Source organism: Vigna umbellata, chromosome 9, assembly GCF_029865625.1.
Source record: "Vigna umbellata cultivar VRB3 chromosome 9, Vumbellata_1.0, whole genome shotgun sequence".
NCBI classification, from domain to species: Eukaryota; Viridiplantae; Streptophyta; class Magnoliopsida; order Fabales; family Fabaceae; genus Vigna; species Vigna umbellata.
The window spans coordinates 26559703-26577406 of NC_142173.1; the positions used below are offsets into that span (position 1 = coordinate 26559703).

General features: G+C 35.9%; 1 pseudogene; it reads left to right on the forward strand.

The window, feature by feature from the left end:
• The first annotated feature begins 12352 nt into the window (after positions 1-12352).
• LOC124826974 (protein OCTOPUS-like) lies at positions 12353-13592 on the forward strand (annotated as a pseudogene).
• Positions 13593-17704: the final 4112 nt, after the last annotated feature.

A 17704-nucleotide genomic window follows, 5' to 3' on the forward strand; every position in this document is an offset into this window, starting at 1 on the left:
ATAGGTTTCTAGAATTTTTGGTGGTGAGCGAGTTCTGCAACTGTGAGCTTTTCGGTCCAGTTAAGAGGTAAGAGAAGCTAGTAATACAATTATGTTTTTCTATGTTGGAATTTTTGTTTGGACGTTTGCATGTATGAATAAGAAGATGTTTGGTTGAATTGTGTTTGAAATCTTGTGTATGGTTGAAACCTGTGAACGAGTTGGGTTTTCTGCAGAAAAACGTTTGGCCGGTATAAATGTGAGGAAGTGAGAGGGTGAAAATGAGAATTTGAGGTTGGGAGTGGTTTTTAGCAGTGAGGTGAGTTTGAACGAGTGCATTGTGACTTGTTAGAATCATTAAGATGGTAAAAAATGTATAAAAGTGGTAAAATCTGATTTTGGGTTCTTGAGTTGAGTTTATGCAGATTTTTGGGTGTGTTTTGGGTGAAATTTGGTGAAGGAAGGTTAGAGATGTTGAGGTACCCATAGATAGGTTTGAAGTGGTGTAGAAATCATGTTTGGAGGATTAGAAGTTGGAAAAATATTGAGTTTTGGATAAATTCTGGTGTTCTTCGTAATTTTGCAGAATTATGAAGAACGCGAAATGTGCGTTGTTGACCGCTCGGCCATGCGTTGATTGGTCGTTCGGCCATGTTCAGGTACTCGGTCATTAACTGGGTTCGGTCTCTTTGGAGTCTTACCTGTTCATGACCGTTCGGTCTTAGGTGGGTGGGTGATTCCTTAGTAGTGCTCGGTCTTATACTAGCGTTCGTTCTGGGTAGTGCTCAATCTTACTAGCAGTTATACTAGTGTTAGCGCTCGGTCTTATACTAGCATTTATGTTGGTATTAGCTTTTGGTCTCCTCTAGTGGTCGGTCTTTAATAATATTCGGCTACTTCTTCTATTATATCTATTATGGATCGTTCGGTCATATTCTTGGGTAGTGAGAAACCATTCAGTCTCCAACGTTCACAAGGTTCTCGGTTTTATGATTAATGATATGATTGTTGAATGATATTGTATGTTAAATGATGAGGAGTATGTTTTAAGTACTGTGGAAGAGAATTCCAAGGTGGAATGTCTCGTGGATAGTTATTGAATTGTAAAGTATGAATGTGGATATCATGCTAAGCTGGTGTTTATCTTGATATTCTATGATTACTCATTCTCAAGTAGAAAGGAGTAACTCATTTGTGAGAATGACTGGAGGTCCTTTAACATCAGGGTATCGCGGTAATTTTCACTGGACTTACCTTATGGGGTAACTTGATGGGTGTCTTGCTGTTTCACCATCACAAGAGCAAAAACACCTGTAGCTACACATTCATACAATCCGGATGGTCAAGTCAAATGTTCTTTCTATGCATGATTATAACGTTCGGTCATAACTACTTGAGTATTCGATTTGTATATGCATTATTGTATTCGGTTTTGGTATGTTGTAGTGTTGGGTCTTGCATTGTTTGGACTTGTGTGAAATGTATGTATGTGTATACAATTAAATTACATTAGTTTACCCTTATTTCTTGTTTTGTCTATGTTATTGTTTGGTTTTTCTCTTGCAATGATCACTTTTGGGTGTGAGCAGAGGTAGAAGAGTGCTCGGTGGAGCAAGCTTTGGAGGAAGAAGAAAGATCAGTCGTTTAGTAGTAATTTACTGTTTAATCTTGTCAATGGTTTTGTATGAACCATTCGGTAATAATCCTAACTTGGTAATAACCATTCGGATTATGCACATAGTTTTAGAATAGTGTAGAATTTTTGTAAAATTTTAAATTTTATGCTTATTTTGTAATAACTGTAAGGTTAACTTTATTTTCCAGTAATTGTTTTGTCATATTATTAAATGATGATACATGCATATAGTTTTAAGCTATATTTTTGGGATGTCACAATATCAACTTTTAAAATCCAATAAATAACTTTTGTTACAAAAAAAAATATATTAGCAAATATTTTAAAAGCTTCGGATACAAACCAGAGGAATTGAAACGTAGATATAATTAATGACTAAAATAGAAGCTAATAATTTAATTAAGTAAATAAAATCGGTGCTTGAGTTGAAAATGGTTGAAAGCAAAGTGTGTGAGTAGTATGGATAGAGCAAAAGTCCAATGTGGTTGGGTTTTGACTCTCATATGATTTAATGTTGCGGCTAATTCCCCAACGGTTTGAAGATTAGGAAGCATTAATAGCAGCCAGTAGTGGACGAAGGCTATATAAAGCACACTCCTCATTTTGAAAGAGCAGCATCTCCAACTTCGATAAATTCTCTCCGTTTCTATCATTCTTCACACAGTTATGGTTCTTTCTACTCATTTCCATCCAAAATGTCTTTCTCTCTCTCTTCTTCTTCTCTGCATTCTTCTTCACTTCACTGTTCCCACTCTTGTTGTTGGAGATCAGAAGCTTGACAAACAAATATTCCCAGATGGCTTGGGCCGTCGTGGTGGCGGAGGCGGTGGTCTTGGCGGCGGTGGCGGCTTTGGTGGCGGGGGAGGAGCTGGACTTGGAGGTGGGTCAGGTCGTGGTGGAGGTTTTGGAGCTGGAGGAGGTGTAGGTGGTGGTGTTGGGGGAGGCATCGGTGGTGGAGGTGGAGGTGGCGGCGGCGGTGGCGGAGGAGGAGGTGGATTGGGTGGTGGCTCCGGACACGGGGGAGGGTTTGGAGCAGGTGGTGGTGTTGGTGGAGGCATAGGTGGTGGAGCAGGTGGAGGTGGAGGTGGAGGGGGTGGAGGAGGAGGAGGTGGTGGATTAGGTGGAGGTTCTGGACACGGGGGAGGATTTGGCGGTGGTGTTGGCGTAGGAGGTGGTGTTGGTGGAGGAATTGGAGGTGGTGGAGGAGGTGGTAGTGGTGGAGGTGGAGGAGTTGGTGGAGGTTCAGGACATGGTGGTGGGTTTGGAGTAGGAGGTGGTGTAGGGGGTGGAGGAATTGGTGGAGGAGGGGGAGGTGGCGGTGGAGGAGGTGGAGGTGGCATAGGTGGAGGTTCGGGTCACGGTGGAGGGTTTGGTGTCGGTGTTGGTGTTGGAGGAGGAGGGGGTAAACATTAAGCTTTCATGCATGCATGATACTAAGGAGCTTTAGCCAACGTTAACGCGTTGTTTTGTTTTAGAATAAAGTGTTTTAAGAAGTCAAAGGTTTTGGAACAATTTGGTTATATCCATCTTAATTAGTCACACAGTCCATCCATGTATTCGCCATTTGTATTTGAAACTATGCCTTTACTTGTTTGTATTATTGAGAAACCATAAAATCATCTATATATATATATATATATCGTCATATCCCTTTTCCAGACATGCGATTGATTGTTAATTAAGTTAGTTGCCGAAATTGTTATGCCTTAAAAGTTGTATTAATTTCTAGAAAAATTTACAGATGAAAAATTTGAGAAGTTATACACCAGTTCCCATTGAACAAATTTATTAATTCATATACATAAAAATGTTAACGAAGTTAAAATTCTCTAAAAGATAGTTTATCATTGTTTGTTAGAGTGTCACATGGGTACGTGTTTAGTCCTTCAGGAGTAGGTATGCATTTTAAAAATTAAAAAATAGAAATTAATAGGTTTTTAAATGAAAAATATAAATTGTTGTATTTTCTAATAAATTTTAGTGAATAATATAAGAAATGTTAAAAAAATTAATATTTTGTTCAATACCTTTTCACTACTTTTCACTTGTGTTTGCTAAAAAGGATGAATCTTCTCACGGATGAGTTATTATCAATAGTTGTATTTTCTAATAAATTTTAGTGAATAATATAAGTTATGCTTAAAAAATTAATATTTTATTCAATAGTTTTTTACTTGTGTTTGCTAAAAAGGATGAATTCTCTCACAAACGAGTTATCAGGTCAAGTCTTAAAAGTATACTCTCAATATAGTTATTATCATTCTTCATAATATTTTATACTTAATCATTAAATTACCGATAGAAATAAGCTTAATTAGTGGAAAAAGAAGATTATATAATGACTTATTATAACATATGAAATATACATGTCATAATAAGCTGACTAATGACATTTTCATAATAAAAGTAAAAATTATTATGATCTACTTTGAGAGACCTATCATAATAAATAAAAATGGTGGCAAAATTACAATTATGTTCAAAATGTATTGTGATAGGTTTACGAAGACCTCTTATAGTACGTCTTATTATGACAGTTAATTCACCACCTCTCATAATAAGTTAGATGTGGTGACATTTTTATAATAAAGTTAAAAATATATTATGACAAGTAGTAAACCACCTATCATAAAATCTAAATCCTTAATTTTTTCTCTCTCTAAATGTTCTCTTCATTTTCAAAATCTGATTTGTGTGCCCTTTCTTCACGTTTTCTCTTTCTCATTTCATCTACGTTCTTTTTGTTCACGTTATTCTTCTCTTCTTTCACTTCATATTCTCCCCCACATTGCTCGATGTTGTGGCTTTCCCACAATGTTAGCTCTCCATGTCGTCATCTTCGAGACACTTTCTCTTGCGTACAATCAGGTTTTCTCCTTTCCTCCCCTTATGATTGCGAATTTCGTAGTACTTGTTGCCATTCAATATTTACTTCACCTTTTGAACTACAAAAAATGAAACTTGGACTAAAGGTGACAAAACTAGTGTTTTTTCAAATGAAGTTGTGAGTATTGGAGCAATACTTGAAAATTCCCTGAAACAAAAATAATTAAGAGGATAAAAAGGATAAAGCTAATGAAGAGAGTGTAATCAAGGTAACAAAGTGACAACAATCCATAAAGAGACAAAAGGATAAAAATTATAACACTAGCTTAGTAAGCCCCGAGATTTTAGTTTGATGAGTTGAGAAACATTAAAGATGAACAAGGCACCAACCCCCTTCAATGATGACAATGTCATGACTGTTGGGATAAACTTAAATTTTAGGGTTTTATTAATAATTTTGTTTAAATATTATTTTATTAGTTTCTGGGTATAGTAATATTTAGTTTGATTTGATAGAGATAAAATAGGGATAAGTAGTTATAATTTTCGGTTTATCTAGGTACAATATTATTTTATGATAGATTAAGCAGATTTTATTTTTAAGATAGTTGATATTTTATTTTTATTCCTCGTAATATTGTAAGTGTTATGGCTATTTAAAGGCCTTCAATTATAATGAATAATAAGACTCAATTTCAGGAAAATATTTGAGTGTGTGTATCGTGAGTTTTTCCCAACAGTGGTATCAAAGCTTTATGCTCTGAGTACCGAGAGAGAGAAATTAAGAGAGAGAGAGAGGAGGGAGTCAAACACTGTGAGAGAAAAAGTGAGTGCTTGATTTTTATGTGAAAGAGATGACAAAGGTATTCAATGGGATGAGTGTACCACAATTGTCGAAAAATATCAATTACGACAATTGGTCTTTGCAGATGAAGGTTCTTCTTGGATCCCAAGATGTGTGGGACATAGTGGAGGACAGATACATTGAACCCGCGGATGATGAGCATCAGACAGTGAACCAGATTGCTGCATTGAAAAAGACACGAGTGAAAGACAGATCGACTTTGTACTTTCTGTATAATGCAGTGGATGAATCTGGATTCGAGAAAATAGCTAATGCAAAGTCAGCAAAAGAAGCATGGGAAATTCTGAAGGTGGCATACAAAGGAGATACTTTCATCCAACTTTGAAGACCCATCACAGCTTTCTGCACATCAATTATCTTCTTATCACTTTCATTTTCAAAACTCTTCACCAACCTGTCATCATTTGCTTCCAACACCTCACAGCTAACACTTTCTTCAATTCCCCAATCACTGAACCACCTGAAGTAGTTGCATCCCCCATTTTCACTTCCAACCTTATACCTAGGGCAACCCCAGAATTGTTTGTCACGATTCTTACTGGTTTTCGCAGTCCTCAACACAGACTTCTCTCCACAATGGCAGATCAGTGAACCATCATTCCTGTTTCACCCTCCATCTCCACGAGAACTCACAGACCGCAAATGCTTTCTTCCGCACTCATTGAAAGTGGAAGAGGAACACGAATGACCCATCGACATTGTTGTGTCTTTTGCTTGCACACTCCCCACTATCCAAACTTCAAGTGCTTCCCAATCCTAAAAAATAAAGAACTCAAATGACTTCGCGCAAGGTAAAGAACCCTAAATCCTATATATTTCACAAATCAGACAATTTCAATTTAATTACTTCCCAAATGCCACGTTTAAATTCTGAACATGTCACGTTTAAAAAAAAAACACGTCATCCTTCTACCTCTGCAAAAACTTAACCTCGTTAACAAAATTTAACGGCAGGGGCTTATTTGATGCAAATTACCACTTATAAGGACTCAATTGGGGATTCTAATAAGAAGGGGATCAAAATGAGAAAACCTCATATAAATAGGGACAACTAAAGGGTTTAAACCAAATTTTAATTAAACTATAAATTTGAAGTCTACAAATCATTAGTTCTGAGCAGGAATGAGCAGATCGTTTTTCAACTCTTTTGGAATAATATCCTTAACTATCAATTATTACACTTTTAATAGGGCTGGGCACAGTTTACTTAAAAACTGTAAAGTATAGTTTATCTATACTCTTTTGTACTTAAAAAAAACTTGAACTATTTTTACTGAAACCTAGTTAACATAGCTCAGTTTAAATATACTGAACTTATTTTATTTTTAATACAGTTAACTGTACTGTGGTTTAGGTATATTTGCTATCTAAATTTTTTCCCTACCTCATTACATTGTATTCATCTGGGATGGATAACAATTGATTTTCTTTTAGATTTTGTGGGAGTTTTAATTGTTTAGGAGATTTGATTTGATTTGCTGTTTTTGGATAAGGATAGATTCTCTAACCTATATTGATAAAGAGAGAGAGGTTGATGACAGATAAGTAAGAACTTTGAGATGAAAGTGATTTATAAGATATAAAATGTTCTTCTTAGCCCACAACAGCCTATTTAAGACTTTGAGAAATTATTGGGTAGAGGAGACAACCCAAAACTTCTCTGTTCGGATGTTGCCAAAATAACGACACATAACTTATGAGCACCCAATAGTTTCTAGTGTTCAGATTTGTTGATTAGCATCCCATACAGTCTGGGAGTCAGAGTAGTTTTACCTCTTGTTATATTTATGGCGTTCATGCAAATTAAAAATGGAAGGATGACGATATTTTTACAGTCATAACTCATCAAACAACTATTATGTTCAAAAGTTTCTATAACTTATCTAAAGTTGTATAATTATGGCCATTAATTTATTTTTTATTGGAAACAGTATCTGGATCATAAGTGGGACAGAGACGTGGTTTTGGAGAAAATAGCCAAGTTTCATGAACTAACTATGCAAGTATGTAACTACCTTGTAATCTTTTAATTATAAAAAATAAGATACTTATCAGAATTTTTATATGTTGAATCATGCTAAGGAGAATGGCCTTAAATGAATTTTGGTATTAGCTATTATATAGAAGCATTAATATTCTTTTATCAACTTGTTTTCTTTGAATTTTCTGTAGTAACTGCAGTCAGAAACAGAACAACGGCGTCACAAGGTTAGCTTTTATTTGGAAAAAGAGAAGGCCCCAAATGTCGTCAAAGCTCTCTAAAAACGTCTGGAGAAACATGGGGTGAGATTATAGTTCATAATAAACTTAATGGAAGAAATTTGTCTACTTCATTTGAAAGCTTTGCCTGCAACTTTTTTTTTATAGGCGGGTAAGACCCTCTGCCATCCTTTCTCATATGTAAAAACAAACAACTGATAATTATACATAGATACCTAGTTGATTGGATTTGTCTTGATCTGATATTTTATTGACATGCTACAATTTCATTATATATTTATATTAATTTTTTCTCTTTTCCAGTTAGATGTGAAAATAATTTATAGCAATGGTATTGCTTTGGATGTATTAGCCTAAGCTGCTGGAAAAGGAAGGACACTTGCTTTTCTACTTGAAAAACTAAATGTTGATGGACTTGGATCACGCAACACTCTTGTTTGTGGTGATTCTACTGTTTGTATTATCTGCAAATGTGATTGTACTATGAAAAATTATCTTTCATTTCCTGAATTTGAAGGTCAGCAATGCACAGGAAGAGTTGCTTCATTGGTATACAAAACATGCAAGGAGCAATCCCCAAATAATTCATGCAACTGAAAGATGTGCAGCTGGCATTCTGCAAGCCATCGGTGACTTCTCTCAAGCCAATTGAAAGAATGTGTCTCCAAGAGATATTGGAGATTGCATGTCCAGTGGGAAAGTTCTTGGTCCTAGCTATGAAGTAGTGATGTTCTACATGTTTTATGAGAGATGGAGGTGTGGTGAAGTTGAGAATCCTAAGCAGTATATGCAAAATTTGAAAGCAGTCTTTGAAGTTTGATCCAATTGTAAGATTTTACTCAGCTGCAAATCCATATCTAAGCAAGGTGGACCATGTTTTGAACCAGACACACTTGTTTCTCATGCTTCCTATGCTTTCAATAGCTACTATTAGACAAATGGAAATTCCGATATTGCATACAATTTTTTAGGCATTGCTTCTTTGACCAAACGTGATCCTAGTAAGTCAAAATGTTTATCTCGTTAGGTTAATTATGTTAAGTCTTCTGAGAGTGATTTAGAGTGTTCCAGGTTAATTATGTTCCAGGTTAATTATCTACGTAGCATCCTTTCACTTTTGGTACCATAATGACTTAGAGTGTAATAATGAATAACAGTACTTGTCTGATTGATGAATATAAATATGAATACATTTACCTATGTTGATGAATAATGTTAAACATTTATGGAACTTTTTGCCTTAGAATGTTGTGAGGTGTAGAAAAGACAGGTGCTTAACCAACTGCAATTCCATCCAATCAAACCATTTACTTTTTGTATGGGTGCTTTCTTTTTATGCATTTGCATTATTCTAGTTCCTTTAAACTTTAAGATCAAATTAGTTTGTTTTCTTTGAAAAACTGCTATAGATTTTTTTGTAACTATGAGATGTGATATTCTTTTAGAAGATACCAGAACACTTACTTTTGAATAAGCAATTATGCTGAGTTGGTATATATAGTATATATATATATATATATATATATATATATATATATATATATATATATATATATATATAGTAAAGTAGTTTCATACTTTGGATTATATTCCTGATGTCATCATAATGAGTACATGTTACACAGTATTTACATAATGCTTTACACAATGCTTTCGGGAAATTAAGTGTAGAATATTTGAATGTTGAAACATTAATAATTTTCAAATGAGTGGAATTTTAATATTATTGTATGCTGATAATGTTGTTCATACTGATGTTGAAAGAGAAATCATCCTGAACTTCTGTTTTTCTTTTCTCTTCAGGCTATGAAAAATGTGTTTATTCTACATCTGGGTATGTATGAGATCATAGCATAACTTACTAGTTTGAAAGAATCTTGTATAAATATTTTATTTAATTACTCTTTATACCATTGTTGTACTTTTTTTGGACAGTTTTTAGTTGCTTCTGCACCACCTTTGAACTAAGGATTTTGAAAAGCAAGATGCACTTGTAACTGGATTTGTGCATCAAACTGAACTATTTGAACTATAAGTAACTGAACTATACTATAGTAAACTGAAAAATAGTTTACTAAACTGCACTATACTATAACTTAACCAAAAAAATATTTCAGTTCAGTTACTCTGAACTATTATTTAGTTCAGTTTAGTTTTCCTAAATTGTTTTATAGTTAACTATAAATTTTTATAGTGCAGTATAGTGCACTTTGCCTACCCCTACTTTTAAGTCCTTGACATTATTTTCATTTTTAATCTAAAATCAATTACATAATTTAATTTAATTGGTAATTAATTAAAACACTAATTTTATTGTGTAAAAAATATAATTATATGTATATTGTATGACCGTCCGATCAACTTACGATCAGACAGTCCAATCTGGTAGAAACATTTAATGAACCGGTCGCTTAAGCGACATGAACTAAACGGTCAACCTTAAATAAGAATTAGGATTGATGATGATTATTTTAAGTTAAAATATGATGATTACTAGTTGGATCGTAATTAAGTCGACATTAATCCAAAACACATTCAGAAATATATAAATACATTTTTGAAGTATTGCGGTAGGTTGGTTACATTTAATACGTATTTATTACTAGACTACTAAATCTTTATTGATTTTGGCATCATAGTACCTTCTGTAGGTAACCTCCCAATACAATCAAGCAAAGTGAAGGACAAACGGTGACTTGTGCAAGGAGTTGGACAAATAGATATGGGCACTTAATGTACTGTCTCCAACGAATTTATTCACTGTCTTCCATTGAGTGGCTATCTTGGCGAAGGCACTAGTATCTGCAGCGTTAAGGGAACCCATGATATCTGAAATAAAGCCCAAAACTTAGATAAGTTAAAAATGATAGTTATAACACACCATATAATTGAAAGCTTATCAAACACCCTATTACAAAGCATCTCAGAGCTCGATGAGGTTAATAAGTTCTTAGGAGGAGAAGCGGCAAGGTGACTAGTCAATTAAACTGACTCCTCAAGCTCTTTGGGGGGCATGGCAGGCTTCACCCACGAAGTTAACCTCTCGAGATGCTCGGTCCAATATAGGGAGAACTTCAATAGACTGTTATCCATAAAATACTTTAACCAACCGACTTCCTTTATTACTATCTTCAAATAATTGGTATTGAATCCCTTAAACGAAGTGTTAAACAAGGTGAATAACAACTTCCCTAACTTTAATATAAGGGACATATAATACCTATTTGCATGCGGTCAGATTTGGAAGAAGAAAAGGAAACATGGAGGGGTGGGAGTGACGACCAAGGGTTTGTAAATCACCTCGAATGCTTGCATGAAGACCCAACTGTTCGGATATAGTTGGGTAGGAGTAACATTCAGTTCGATCAGAACACCTATATGAAACTCATTGAAAGGCAATCGAACAACAAGGTCCTTGAACAAGGTCGAATACGCGTAGAAGAAATCTAACGCGTAACTTTCTTTGCCTTGAAAAACTCACTCTTTTTTCTTGCACATAACAAACTTGAAATGCTTAGCGTCTACAACTACCTTGACCAGGTCCATCGAACCAGCAAAATCCTCCAAGGGTTGGCTGGTGATGAAGTAGGACACATACTCGCTAACCTTATGAAGGTCCCAACCATACCCCAGAACGGGAAGAACCGAAATGTTGGACCCGATCCACTCCCTAGTTGCGTCCACCTCGATTACAGCCACCTCACCCTTGTTTACTCGGGCAGCGACATTATGCCTATTTACATTTGCCATTGCATCTGCTAACTCCACCTCTTGCTCGGTTGATCCAAAGATAGAGGACCCAACTGACGACATTGATGATGCTGAATCGCTATCAGTAGAAACTCGACCTCCCCTCCTTTTAGACTCCTAATACGAAGATAATAGAACGATTGGCATTATTACCTTTGAGAGAAGAAGAATGTAATGATTGATTTTTTTTCAAGCAAATAGAGATTAGTGGTGAAAATGACATTGAGCCCCACTCCCTTTTTATAGCCGAAATGGGCGCTCCAGCGAACGAATCCTGACCATTGAAACAAGGAAGATTTGATGGCTTGTGCCATACAACGTTTCGTTTCAATGGGTGTATGAATTCCAACATACCACGTGTCTCATTCCCATCGGTTATAACTTCTCTCAACCGTTATTACCTTTCATGAGGTCGACCGCTTTGGACCGATCGGTTTAGAAACAATCCCACCATTTCTTAAACACACAAAACCCTACAAACCCCTTTTGCACATTAAGATATGTTCAGGCTTTGGGAGCTTGTGTACTGTATGATTCAATTAGCTTAGGATCGGGTAATCCAATATGACAGAAATATCCAATGAACCTGTCGGCAAAGCGACATGGACTAAGCGGTCAAGCTTTAACAATAATTAGAATTGATGATGGTTATCTTAAGTGAAAGCATGATCATTACAAGTTGGACCATAATTATGCCAACATTAATCCAAAGCTAATTCCAAAATATATAAATACATGTTTAAGGTATTTTGATAGATTGGTTAGATTTAATATGCATTTATTGCTAAATTGTCAAATCCTTATAAACGTTGGTATCAAAGTATCTTGAGTAAGTAACCTCTTAGTATGTCAACCTTGACCACACAAAGGAAGGTAATATGAAAAAAAAATATCATTATTGTTTTAAAGATATACAAAAGCTTCTTATTTACACATATTATTATTATTATTTAAATTTTGTCATATATTATTTATATTTTTAACCTTTAGCTTTCCAAATGTCAAATACGAAACGCTATTTTAAAATATGTCCAAGATTTAAATTATTCCCTGCAATTTTTTTAATATAGTATATTATGAATTTGACAACTTATATACAGGTGAGAGTTATTAAACCCATAATTATATAAATAGTATTTGAGGTAAATAATTTAAGTTCAACATTAATTATTATCCAATGTACTAACTTGGGTTAAATATGTTTTTCGTCCCTTAAGTATCACACGATTTTGGTTTTAGTCCCTACTCGAAACTTTGATGGTTTTTAGTCTTCGTAGTTTTGAAACTATTAGTATTAGTCCTTAAAAATGGACGGCGTTAAGTTTTAGTAGATGTGGCAAACGGCGATACCAGATTTGATGCTAGCTGCGCTCTGCACTCTCTGCTACATTAGTTTTCTTTTTATTGATGAGATTACGTGGCACGAGTTGTTGATTCAAATCAGATTAAGAACTATGGTTGTTAATTGGGTTCTTAATTAAGGAAGAAGAGCTTGTTGCCATCGTTGAAGAAGAGGAGGAGCTGAAGAAAATGAAGGACCACATCGACCTTGACTCATCACAAGCGAAGCAGCAAAAAGCGCGTGACTTCAAGGACCTCGCGGGAAGCTTCTTCTTCGCGGCTTCGGTTTTCAACAAGAAATTGCAGAAGTGGCGGCAGAAGTAGAAAGCGAAGAAGTGGAGGAATGGTGCTCTTCCGTTGGAGAAGCTGATCGGGTGGCAGTTCCGGGACACGCAGTCGGAGATCGTCGACTACGGCTTCGGGCGGCGGTCTTGCGACACCGATCCAAGGTTCTCGCTGGACGCACGACAATTCTCCCTAGACGCGGGGCAGTTCTCGCTTGATGCTGGGAGGATGTCGTTCGACGACCCTCGGTACTCGCTGGAGGAGCCACGGGCGTCGTGGGACGATTATTTGCTCGGACGGAGCAGTTTTCCGAGGATGCCGACGATGTTGTCGGTGGTGGAAGACGCGCCAGTGCAGCATGTGATGAGGATTGATATGTAGATTCCTGTGGAGGAGGAGCCGGTGAATGACGATGAGGGCGTTCCTAGTGGGAATGCACAGACTAAAGAGTACTACTCTGATTCGAGTTCTAGGAGGAGGAAGAGTCTTGATAGGTCTAATTCGGTTAGGAAGAGTGTTAGTTTGGAGGTGGATGAGTTGACTAACAATGGAAGTGGTGGTGCGAATGGGAATGGGAATTTGAATGTGAATGCGAATGCTAAGGTGGCTCCTTCTGGAGTGGATTATGTGGAGGGTGTGAGAATGGGGTTTAATGAAAGCGAATTCGGGTCGAATTCAATGCGGGAATAAAAAGATTATGTGCTTGGTGGAAGAGTGCTTATTAATCTGATTTGAATTAACAACTCGTGCCACTTAATCTCATCAATAAAAAGAAAACTAACATGGTAGAGAGTGTAGAGCGCAGCTGGCATCAAACCTGGCCTTGCCGTTTGCCACATCTACTAAAATTTAATGCCATCCATTTTTAAGGACTAATACTAAGAGTTTCAAAACTACGAGGACTAAAAACCATCAAAGTAGTAGAGACTAAAACCAAAATCGTGTAATACTTAGGGAACGAAAAACATATTTAACCCTACTTGGATATTGCAGTGTGTCTTTTCCAAATATTTCACCATATAAACCAACAAAAATGTGAAAGAAAAATCACTTAATAAATATTAACGGATAAGAAAAAAAAACTCATGTTCTCATTGTATATTCAGATTCATAACTACATCTCCATTATTTTAGTTTTGATCATTTATAGCAAAAATAAATATTATAATAAAAGAAAAACTATAAATAAAATATAAATTTATAAAATGTATAATCTAGTTTCCTGCATATAAAGATGAAGTTGTGTATATACATGAGTTAACATAAATCTAGCAACTGCAGATCAGCTCACATGCCACATGTTCGAGGAAACACGTTTGTCCCATGCAAGTTGACATGTTAGTGCAAAATATTTTTATCCCTTTCCTCTGATAATCTTATGCTTCGTATTTCTATCTCATAACATGTCATTGCATCATCGGTTGCTAATAAATTGGTTTTCTCAACGAGCAATCTTGTCCTTCCTCTAAACCTAGCTTATTCGAGTCTCATCTCGATCTATCTAATGTTACTCACTTGTTTTGCGTTTTCCTCACACGAACCTGGACTAAGGCCCATGTTTCACGAAAGTACGCTTTTCTAGATGTATGTTTCCTGAATTAAATCTTTAATTATTGGACGTATTGAACGTATTGAATTATTGGAGAAATTGTTGATTATCCAAATTTGTTTAAGATAACTTGTGACATGCTTAATATTCCAATCACGACCTTTACGACTTTGCAGAACTACACATGAAAAGCAAATGTAGGTTTGAAATCCAGAAATTAATAAAACTTTAACGCAGTTACATTTCTATTAACTAACTTCATCAAACAATACAACCCAAGTCTGAAAAAGACATGATAATTCATATTATAGATTTTTTGTGTGGTGTCTCAATGATACAAAGAAGCATAGCCACTAGCCACTGCTTCAAATACAAATTATGAACACTTGAATGGACCGTGTAACTGATTAACATAGATTTTCTAAAGTAACTGTTCAAAAACCGATAAATAAGATAAAACAACGCATTAACGTTGGGAAAAGCTTCTTAATATCATGCATGCATGAGCTTAATGTTTACCACCGCCACCTCCTCCAACACCAACACCAACACCAGAACCACCACCTTTACCACCTCCAACCCCAACTCCTACTCCAATGCCAATTCCAATACCAATCCCTCCACCACCACCTCTTCCTCCACCGCCGCCTCCCCCAATTCCTCCACCCCCTACACCACCTCCTGCTCCAAACCCACCACCATGACCTGAACCTCCACCAACTCCTCCACCTCCACCACTACCACCTCCTCCACCACCTCCAATTCCTCCACCAACACCACCTCCAACACCAACACCTCCGCCAAATCCTCCCCCTTGTCCAGAACCTCCACCAACTCCTCCACCTCCACCACTACCACCTCCTCCACCACCACCAATTCCCCCACCGACACCACCTCCTACGCCAACACCACCGCCAAATCCTCCCCCGTGTCCGGAACCTCCACCTAATCCACCACCTCCTCCTCCTCCTCCACCCCCTCCACCTCCACCTCCAGCTCCACCTGCTCCGCCTCCACCAACACCACCTCCTGCTCCAAACCCTCCACCGTGTCCGGAGCCACCACCCAATCCACCTCCTCCTCCACCACCGCCGCCGCCACCTCCACCTCCACCACCGATGCCTCCCCCAGCACCACCACCTACACCTCCTCCAGCTCCAAAACCTCCACCACGACCTGACCCACCTCCAAGTCCACCTCCTCCCCCACCACCAAAGCCGCCACCGCCGCCAAGACCACCGCCTGCGGAGCCACGACGGCCCAAGCCATCTGGGAATATTTGTTTGTCAAGCTTCTGATCTCCAACAACAAGAGTGGGAACAGTGAAGTGAAGAAGAATGCAGAGAAAAAGAAGAGTGACAGAAAGGCATTTTGGATGGAAGTGAGTAGAAAGAACCATAATTGTGTGAAGAATGATAGAAATGCAGATAATTTATCGATGTGGGAGATGCTGCTCTTGCAAAATGAGGAGTGTGCTTTATATACCTTCGTCACTGACTGCTATTAATGCTTCCTCATCTTCAAACCGTTGGGAAATTAGCCGCAACATTAAATCATATGAGAGTCAAAACCCAACCACATTGGACTTTTGGTCTATCCACACTACTCACACACTTTGCTTTCAACCATTTTCAACTCAGACACTTATTTTGTTGGCTGATGATAAATGAACATCACATATTTCGTTTCATACCTATTCAACACGAACATTTTTGTTTTAAAATATTTAATATTTGGAGATGAATCAAGTACAAAAAAATAAAATGTTAATATTTTATCAAGTATATATTAAATAAGTGTAGAAAGATTGAACGTTGTATGCTCATAGTTTTCCTATTTTATTTACTCTAATTAATTACTTTTATATTTTTCTCCTTTTCGTCATTATCTCTACATGTACAACTCCTAGTCTGTTTTATTCATTACTAAAAGCATATCGTTAGATAGTATGGGAAGCTTTTAAAAGTATTAGAATTGCATTTGTTAATGTGTAACAGTTTATTTATCGGATTAATTAAGTTCTGCACAAATATATATCAATAAAATTAGTTATTATTTTTAACAATAAATCAATTTTTATTATTAGTATAGGTAATCATATAAAATCTTGTTATTACATAAAAATAATTTTAAATAGTGTTTGATTGTTTGCCATTTATAATGCGAAAGGTTCAACAATTTAGAGCAGCTTTTCCTTCTTCCAAACGGTCACGTTCAATACCCTCTACCAAAGGCAATGTCAATTGAACCTAAAAACAACTAATTAACACAAAGATTAACAAAAACAAAAAAATTCCATATGCGAAAGCATAAACTAACCTAAAAGATACAAGAATAAAAAGTAAAAGTGAAAACCCAAATTTATTTGAACGCGAGGGCCTTCAACGTCCAGGACAAGATAAAAAGATCTCCTCATAGGAAAGACCTATAATAGTAGAGATCTTCTCACACATTTAGGAAAGACCTTATATGATAGTAGAGCGTTTGTCGAGGTCTCCTCTATGAACAACTTTACGCAGTTGAAATTATGCAGCTTTCAAACACGGAATAAGGAATGACATGTTCAACTCTACGGACGCGGATGCGGTTGGCTATGCATCGACCTCTCTGCTCAGAATTGATGGGTTTGTAGACTTTAAATTTTTAATTTGAATTGTAGGTTTTTTTATTTCAATAATTAACATGGATTTTTTCTATACAAATTATTGAGTTAAAATTTTATTTAATCGAAAAATATTTAAGAGATATAATTTATTTTTTCCTTAACATATTTTATTCATTATTAATATCTTAGAATTTTTAAATATATTTTATTCATCATTAATATCTTTAGAATTTTTAAATTTTATATATATATATATATATATATATATATATATATATATATATATATATATATATATATATATATTATCTAAATGCGTTAAATTCATTACATGATTATTCAAAACTCAAAAATATAAGTTAATATTAAGTTTGTGACTAAAACTATAATTGTAATGAAATATTATCGTTAAATATTCTAAAGTAATATCTAATGCTCTCTTTACCTCATTATCTTTGGAAGATAACATCGTTCACATAATTCCCAGTGGCAAATTCACTTTTGCATTCTTTTTCATCATGAGTCAAATTATGGTTCATTAAAGATTAATATATGATTATATTATGTATTTTGAATCTTTATTGGTAAAAGCACGTGGTTAAACATGTTATAAATTTCACATCGACTAGAGATGAGACTGATTTATAG